Consider the following 8,003-nt stretch of genomic DNA (forward strand, 5'->3'; position numbering starts at 1 on the left):
AAAAAAAAACAATCCCCCGTTATTTTCTTATGGCATCCACAGGAATTTGAAACAATAAATCATAGGCGGAGATTGACTTGGAAGTCTGGGGAAGCAAGACTGCCACGAAGCTGGGCTGGAAGAGATCTCGGCAACGGGATAAGTCCAGTGGCAAAGTTCGGGGGGGGGGGCACGATGATGATGATATCAATTCATGTACACATATATACATTAGACTCCACCTTTGACACTGGGCCCCCCCCCCCATGCAATAAATGAAAGAGAGCATTAATGGGTCCCTAAGAGCTGCATAGTGTATGTTTTGTCTTTTGTTCTGTTGTCTTTATTTTATTTTGTATATTTGTATTCATGTATTTATGTATGCTATTTTGAATTATTAAATAAAAAAAAATTTCAGCATTAATGAAAGAAACAAATTCAGAATTGATGAAAGCAATTATTTCAGAAGTAATGAAAGAATAAATAATAATTAATAAAGGAAATAATTCCAGAATTAATGAAAGAAAATTCAAGAAATAATGAAGGAAAATTCAAGAAATAATGAAGGAAAATTCAAGAAATAATGAAGGAAAATTCAAGAAATAATGAAGGAAAATTCAAGAAATAATGAAGGAAAATTCAAGAAATAATGAAGGAAATTAGGATTAGCTCATGATCAGTGAGTGGTAAGTTATTAAAAGTTGTTTTAGCCCCACTATTTGGGATGGTCAGCTCAAGTTGGTTTTTCAATTTTAAGGTGCAAATCTAAGCCAAACCCTTCAAGTGGTTTTTGATATTTTCCTGATCAGATCAGCATTATAATTGCCACATTTGAAATTGCAAAACCTTGCCATTACGTGTGTGGCTTTCTATGAAGAGAAACCTTTTTGTATTATTTATACTGAGCATATATTTATTTCTCGCTTCTTCTTCTTATCTAACCTAGAACAAAAGCTTAACTCCGTCCACTGACAGTTGATCCTCTGGGCTGTTAGAATAATTGTTTATTCTACAGTGTATATCTGTTTGTCTACTATGTATATATATATGTTTATCTTCAATGTTATAGAATTTCTGTGATCTCATATTGATTTTGATAGACTGATCCTCTCTGCTATATCAAGAAATTGCTTATTCTATAATGTATAAAAATTCAATGTACATCTGCACAGTATTACAGAATACTATGAAAAATAACATTTTCAACCTACGGAAATACAAGCAGCAATAAAAAAAAAAATTTTAATTTCAAAATATACAAAATCGTGTTTATTTCTAATTGCCTTTGAGACTATGACATAGTGTGTGCAACTTTGTTTATTTATGTTAAACGTTATTCAATAACATATGACTTAATAAAAAAAATTTTCCCCTCTCACTGTGTATAATTATTTGTACATTTCTATTATTCTCAGAACCGTTCAAATATTACGTAAGCACCAATAGGGAAAAATAGGGTTTTGTATTTGCTTTTAATAACAAGGAAGGGAGGGATTGGAATGAAGATTATCTTAGCATTTGGATGAGAACATATTGGCATGGCTTTATTCAAATCGGGTTTGAAGAAAATCAAATATATATTTATTGAGGACATATAACTACAGTACCTTGGCTAACAAATGCCTCTGCTGGTGAATTTTTTTGCGAACAATTTTTTTTTCATAGTTTTTCTGCCTTGGCTAACGGATGCGATTAATGAACATTTTCTTTGATACAAATGCAAGCAATGAAATAAATCAGCTGCATCATGAGATGAATTTAAGCTAATGATTGTCAGAATGTCACTTGAGCATTGATTTACTCACATCCCCTTTTGTGTAATCTGTTCTACAGATGTACCAAAACACAAACGGATGGGGGACACCTACACACTCGACTCTGTTAGCACTGGCTTAAACAGAATAAAGCTGGTGTTTATTGTGTGCATAGTTTAAAATAAAAAGATCTTCTGTACAAACACAACGCCACAACAGGCAAAATGCTCAACGAGGTGGCTGAGAAAAAGATGCCCATAAAAATATGGATGGCATATACTTCAAAAATATAGCAACCCAATTAAAAATGCAATTAACAAAAATTATAAACAATGTATACACATGATAAAATATTATACAATGCCCATAAATAATACTTATGGTTGTCTTCATCTCATACCCCATTTAAATTCTCATTCATTCCAATTTCAAAGCTATTCATTTTAGCGTTAGGTCAGTTTTTATCGTCTTTATAACATTCCTTGGTATTTTAAAAAACTTATCTTTAAATTTTGAGCCATACCTGGAATAAATTAAACAATATTCCACAGAAACTTATGGGAAATTGTGTTTCAACAAACAAAAGTGATTCTGGAGCAAATTTCTCTTCATACATTACTGTATTCTTATTCAGAGCCGCAACTAGATACTTTGTCACCCATGGCAAGCCGGAATTTTGATGCCCCTTGCATGCAGAGGAAGCAGTTAAAGAGTGAATCCGGGACACCAGACCCGCCTTACACCCCCCCCCCCACCCCAGTTGCAGCCCTGTCCTCATTTCCAACCAAATCTAATACAGTATCTCATATAACTAAAGACATAATTATCAACAATTTCCTGTTAGTTGAGCGTTCATCACACTGATATAGATTTGTAATAGAATCATTCTTCACTCTTTTAATCAAAGCATTGATATGTTATTTGGAAAATGATGCATCAGTACTTGGACCAGATCAAGGTGATAGCCACATTTGACATTTTAATGAAACTCACGGGGCACTAAATATGCTACACATATTAGGTAACAGCTCAGCAAACCATGCGTTGAAGATTACACCAGTCTGCATTTTTAAACTTTTTCTCAGATGATTTCTTAAAAGTCAGTGCTCCTTAATCAATTTTTAATGCTGATTCCGAAAATGACTTCCATTTTTGTCTATCACGTCAGGTTTTCACAAATATAAGAAGTCATGTTTTCAATATTTTAATTAATGTAATCAAAAATCAGTCACCATTTCATACAAAGTATTTGGTTACACACTTTAAAAATATTGTAAAGAACTATCCTAATCATTTCTTGACTATTCTTTAATAAAACGAAAAGCAAATAGTGTTCCATTAAACAAACTTTCTCCTTTTTGACTTTCTCGCAGATCCTCCTTCATCAATTCTGTCCCTCTTCAACATCCAACAATAGTCCGCTATCATATTTTCATTCCATCTTCCCTGGTACCTATTCTCCATCTCTTTAATATCCTGGTGAAAGCGTTCACCGTACTCTTCACTGTAATGTCCCAGATTTACTGGGAAGTACTCGATATTGGGAGTGTAGAAAGTGCACATATACACTCATGTTACAACCCAACTTCTTGAAATTCTTCAACATTATTTCAACAATGTTTCTGTAATTTGGATCTTTGTTATTCCTCAGAAAGTTTTCGGAAACAGATGAGTGGACCGGTCCATGCATCTTTTTCTCTCTCATTCATCATTTTTTTCAAAATCTTTGTCCTTCATCAGCTTTTTGATTTGAGCACCAACGCTTTCAGGTCCAGCTTTCAATTTTTCGTGTGTGATGGAGGGAAATTTCACAGAAAGATACTTGAAGCAAGGCCCATCTTGTGGTAGAATCCTTACAAACTTCATCAAGCCCAATTTGATGTGTAATGGTGGAAGCAAGATTTTTTTTTTTTGGGGGGGGGTGGGGGGTCTATGAGCGGTTCGTGCAGGATACTTTTAGTCCCAGGAACAAAATTTCTCCTCTCTGGCCAAACTCTCACAATCCAATGCTTTTGCTTTGCCCGACTGTCCCATTCACATAGAAAGCAAGTCATTTTTGTGTACCCAGCTCGTTGCCCTTCCTATAACTTCGAAGTTACCACAGATGAGCCATTTGTGAAATGCATACTGAATATTTCTTAACAGTTCTTTCATGTTCTCGAATTTCTTTTTCATTTGAACTGAATGGGCTAGAGGAATGGACCCATACACATTCCCATTATGCAGTAACACGCCTTTGAGACTCCTCTGGGAGGATTCAATAAAAAGTCTCCACTCAGTAGGATCATCCTCAATACCATAGAAGTGCATCAACTTGTTAATGTTATGTGAACTGAAGTCATCTTCAGGCACATAGACATCATCATCTTCGGAGATTGCAGCACGTTCACATTCAACATCGTCTGCCACGTTCTGTAAAGCAGCTGGAGGAACAGGGGCAGGCAGTTATTGTCCATGTGGAACTGGACTAATGGCTAAAGGATTGTTTGGATACACAATTTGTTCTTATTTTTTGCATTGCATCCCTGTACAATTATTAAGCAGAAGTAACAGTCATTAAGATGGCCTTTAGGCTCCCTCCACACCATAGGAATTGCAAACGCATGCACTTTTTTTTCTTTTGTCCATAACCTTAACCTTTCAACATAATAGCGGCAAACTTTCTTTGGTGCCCATGCCTTATCCTGATCCCCTAGTTTCATTTTAAAGTAAGCATAGTAAGCTTTATTCACAAAGTTCGTTATATCTGTTCTTTGCTTAAGCACTACAAAATTTCCGCAAATGTAACAGAAAACATTAGGATTGTTCACACACTTGCGTGTAGACATTGTAAAACAACAAGACAAAAACTGAGAACAACTTGTGGAAATGCAAACAGAAATAAACTGGCAATGCGAACGTCTGACAGCTTTAATGTTACTTTTTGGACTCTTGCCAATTAATTCTCGCCAATCAGTGTGTTCTAAAAGTGGTTCGATAAGTTGACAAGTATCCAAAAGTACACTTACGTTATGTGTGACAAACACATAATGCTCTCAGCGATGAATCTTCAAAATCCGGCTGATTGCGAACGAACTGTACATGATAGAAGAAATCTAAGAACAGTTCTGTAATCAGCATAAAAAAGTGAGCTAAGGACAGTTATTAATTTTCAATCATCTGATATCATGCAGACTAGTGTCATTGTATAGACCAAACGGGGTTTTGAAACCAACTTGATCGATGCTCTTCTTGGGCATTCAAAATGTATATGCACTATTAAGGAATGGAAAAAGTTATAGTTTTAGTTTTGCTGGCAAGATGTCAGTAAAATATTATAAAGCACAATGGCAATTGATCGTTGTTTTGTTGATTCGTAGAGGTGCTCACCTCAGCAGTGCAATGTCCTTAAATCCCGATCTATTCACCTAGGTTGCTTCAGATCCACAAGAGAAGTAAAGAGGGTCCGGGACCCTTACACAGGACCTACCTTTAAAGGGGGGGGGGGGGCCACAGGGTAAAATATTTCCTCTCATCACAAGGTTTCAAAAAACATTTTAAATTTACAGAAATTAATCAAAACGGAACACAGACATTTTTCTACGATATTTCATTTTTTTTTTAATTTAAATTTTTAAATTCAATTTTTATCTCTTGGAGGTGGCGAGTGGGGGGGGGGGGGGTATACAATATATTACTATATCCCCCACCCGCGTATCTCTCTAGATGGGGAGGGCAGCCGAAGCCCCTTGGTTAATAACGGTACTAACCTAGAAGGTTTTGGTCCAGTTTACTTGATTTTGCTGACAAGTGGGGTGCTGGAGAGGGGTAAACAAATCCATAATTTTGCTTAAGTAATACATGAACGGTCTATAGTTACGGCCAAAGCTGTATAAAGATCTGTACCGTAAAGCTGTAAAAAATCTCCAGCCGCTTTGGTTACGGCCCAACCACTTCCTTTTGGAACTATTTTAACTTTTCTCCAGCTCGGAAGGTTTCACTCTGTTGTTTACACCTTTTAGTGTTTACGCCGCTAAATTTACGGTTCGAGAGTAACTCATTCCCGCTCCTCTGTGATTGGTCGAGTTCACTAGGGAATGTCGGATTTTTAGCCGCTAGTGGAATGTAATATAAGCTCGATGCAAGCCTCAGAAAATCTTTGTCGTCTGCTTCTCTCCAGGTCCCTTGTTTTGGACGTCTCCTTGTCTTCTGAAAAAATTACTGAACTGGCAGTTTGAACTTCCAGTTCTGTTTGTGAGCGTTGCTTGTAAGGAACCGAACAAACCAACTTCTTGTCTGTCGTCTGCTCATTAAGAGGTTCTTTGTTTTGGACGTCTCCTTATGCTCAAATAAAATAACCGAACTTTTTGTTTAAATTTCCAGTTCAGTTTATGAGCTTTGTTCATAAGGAACTGAGTGGAATATAGAGTATAGTTTTTTTACTTTAAACTTCATAGTCACCACATGAGTCGCTTTTAAATTTGACATTAGATGGCAGCACATTACTATAAATTGGAACATGGAAAAAAATCCCTTTTTACGATCTTACCTGTCGTCTGCTTGTATGGAGGACCTTTGTTTTGGATTTCTCCTTGGGTCTTCAAAAAATTACTGAACTGGAAGTTTGATCTTTCAGGTCAGTTTATAAGCTTTGTTTATAAGGAGCAGAGCTGAATGAAAGAATTTAGTTTTTTATACCTGAGCGTCGTCATCACCACATAAGGTTCTTTTGATTTTGGAAGTAGGTAGCAGCACCAACAATATTTTTTTATAAATGAATGTCTAAAGCCGGGTTTTCCTAGGAATAGATTTGTTGCGCAGCGTGAACCGAATTAGACTATTTCGCGCCGACAGAATCGTGTTACATAATCACGCTGCGCGTTTGTGTTTTCCTAGCATGGCGTATCAGATCAGGGCGGCTATATTATAGTATATGGCCTTGGCATCAGCTACACTGTCGTCTGCATGCTCCGGTTTGAAGGGAAGAAAAACAAAACACACAAGAGTGAAGAGACTATCGGCAAAACCGGCGGCGAACGACGCATTTCATTCCTCCAGAAGCAGTCGGCCAATCACGCCCGACGTAAAGCGCCGTCGTGAGCCGTATTACGCTCTGTAGGAAAACAGTCATGCTGATTTTCTTATTGGTGAGTGGACGGCGTGTCTCGCTGGGCGAATCACGTTGCGAGCGGCACAGGAAACCTGCTCCTAGGAAAACCCGGCTTTAAAGTGTATAAATATCTACTCTATAATATAAAATCATGAACTCGATAAGGGCCTGCTTCTAAGCAACCGAAATTATTGAAGATTTTATGTTACAGAAATGGGTGACGTTTTTGTGTTACGGAAGTCGGTTACGATTTTGGGTCAAGTATTCATTTAACTCTAGCATATACCGGGACCCATTTGACCCATCGGCTGCATGTACCGAGAGGGCCCTTGGCTGGAATTTAGATGACGAGCCCCCAAACCAACTTTTCAGGGGCCCCTCTGTGGTTAATTAATAGTGTGAAAAATCAAAAGGTGATAAGAACCATTCCTGCCCGTCAGCCCTGACCTTGTGGGGGGTCACGCCGAGAGGTATGTATAATATACATATAACACCAGTGCTCCCAACACACAGGGTCCGGGTACCCGGGGGGGGGGGGATTGCACGTATACCTTCATGGGGAAGTTAAAAGTTTTCATTTCCAGGAGCCCTTGATATGGATCTCATTGTTTTCTTGCTGGAAATTTTTCAACGTTAAGCGACAGCTAGAGCCCAAGATATATCCAGTCTGGGGCCCCCATAAAATTTGCGAATTCGGTCACGGGTAGTTGCGTGGGTGGGCCTGGACTTTATTCGTTGGTAAAACGAATACAAATAAAAATTTTTCATGGCACTCGCAGCGGGGGATGACAGACAAGCTTCCAAGTTGGGGGCCCCCCATGTTTACAGGTTTCATTTTGGGGGCCCTGGATGAATCTCATTCTTTTCTGTTGTAGAATTTGCAACAGCGGAAGCCCGAGATAAAGCCAGTCTGGTGACCCACTAAAAGTATGCGCATGGGCCAGCACATACTACCTATATTAAATGAATATAACAAATGTAAAATTTGTCATTTTCTTAAATAATATTATGTGTGGTGACAATAACTGCTGGCTCATTTTTGACGTGATGTTACTGTTCCGACTTAGCTATTCTCATTCAGTTCAACTCACTTGATTAGAAGCTCAGGGGGACTGCAGAAAAAATCAAAACCATGTGAATGTTTGAATTTGCCGTATTTAGTATTTTGTCCGGCGTTCAGA

Source organism: Pholcus phalangioides, unplaced genomic scaffold (genome assembly GCF_987345545.1).
Source record: "Pholcus phalangioides strain wild (caught in Gottingen) unplaced genomic scaffold, Ppha-v1.0 ptg000010l_1, whole genome shotgun sequence".
Classification (NCBI taxonomy): Eukaryota; Metazoa; Arthropoda; class Arachnida; order Araneae; family Pholcidae; genus Pholcus; species Pholcus phalangioides.